The sequence below is a fragment of the Tupaia chinensis genome, unplaced genomic scaffold, assembly GCF_000334495.1.
Source record: "Tupaia chinensis unplaced genomic scaffold, TupChi_1.0 Scaffold138390_1, whole genome shotgun sequence".
Lineage (NCBI taxonomy): Eukaryota > Metazoa > Chordata > Mammalia > Scandentia > Tupaiidae > Tupaia > Tupaia belangeri.
The window spans coordinates 1,356,579-1,358,342 of NW_006198287.1; positions in this window are offsets into that span (position 1 = coordinate 1,356,579).

Sequence of the window (1,764 nt, forward strand, 5' to 3'; positions counted from 1 at the left end):
TACATTTTCTTTTCTCCATCTTTGAGTTATGTTTTAGATAATGCTTTGTCCTCCAAAGGCTCATGTTTTCTGAATTTGGTCTTAGTGGGTAGTGATTAGGTCATGGCAATTGGATTATGGTTGTGCCAGACTCTTGAATGAATTAATGCTCTCTCGGCAGAGATGGAGTTCTAGCTCTCAACAGAAGGGGTTAGTTTTTGAGAGTGTGCTCACTCTCTACATGTGCCTGTCCTCCTTTCTGCTTCTATCAGGCATGTCGTAGACTAGCCTATCCTTTCGGACTTTCCAGCCACCAGAGTAATGAGTCAAATAAACCTGTTTTCTTGTAAATCACCCAGTCCCGAGAATTTCTGTGAGCAATGCCGTAATGGACTGAAGCACCCTGCTGTTTTTTCTCCTTCTCATGTCTAAATTGAGCTCTCATCTAAGCTTCTTGCTTGGTCTTCTCTTTTCCTCCTAGACCCTTTTCTTTTAAGGGCTTATTGCTTTGCATGCTTTTACTGCTCCCTCCCTCCCTCCATCCAGATGTCTCTCAAGAGGTCTTCTGGATCTGGATCTGGACCCTGGCTTCATCCACATCCTCTGCAGTTTGTTTGCCCAGCCTTCAGTGCTGACCTCATTGCTCTCTCCACCTCCCGGGCTCTTCTTCCTGGTTTCCTGCTCTTAGGACGGCCACAACCATCAATCATTAACGAGACCCAGCAGGGCTCAGTGTGTACCCTATTGCAGTCCTTGAGTCCCTCGTGCTTTCTCAGGGTACACTGATAGGGCTGAATATGAGTGGGTATATGATGTGGGAGGCCGGCAGTATGGCGTGGCATGAGGAGACCCGGAGACCAGGCACAGCTCTGCCACTTACCAAGCAAAGAGGTCAACTTGCTTCGGTGAGGCTTTGAATTCAGGGTCTCATCTAAAATGTGAGGGTAGGGACAGCAGGTGGCATAATGGTTAAGCACTGGACTCTCACATGGCTGACCACAGTTCAGGTCCTGGACCCGGTGACTTGAAACTCATGCTGGGTGCATGTACATGGATGTTCAAAATCCCAAGAGGAGACTGGAGGAGAGGGGACTGCAGCAAGGCTAACTCCTTTTGGAGGTGATTTCTCCCTTTCTGTCTGTCTCTGCTGAACACACATGCCCTGATAGCAAAAACCTCTCTAAATAAATAAATAAAATAAAATAAAATATAAGGGTATTTACTCTATCAGTCACCAGGGAGGAGAATTACATCTCTCAAAGGAAACAGAAAGGGATCTAGCTCTCTTGGTCTTGTTCAAATAGTTGGCAAATGATTGAGAAGGCAGTGACTCAGAATAACTACGCTCTGTGTGTATGGAGTGAGCCTGGGAACTAAACAATGAGGAATTCAAGCACGGAGTCTGGAGGTTGCCCCAATCAACTGGCCCCAGAGCTCAGATCATATATACGATGTGTGGTGGGGTGGAGCGGGTAAAAGGGGTGGAGGGACTGCAGGGAGTCTGGAAGCTCAGCCATTCCCAATTTCTTTAATCTATCTATCTATAATCTATCTATCTATCTATTTATTTATTTATTTCTGCCATGAGTTTGGGAGACGGAGAGAGTGATGGATGCTCCCCATGAGATTCCCACACTGAATTCACCCCAATCATAGTAATCCTAGATCATAGGTACAATGGGAGGTCCTGGGATATGAACCAAGGACCTTTCCCAGGTGTGTTACCACTGTGCCATGGCCTCTGCCCTTGGCTGTTACTATTTCTTTCTTTCTTTCTTTCTTTCT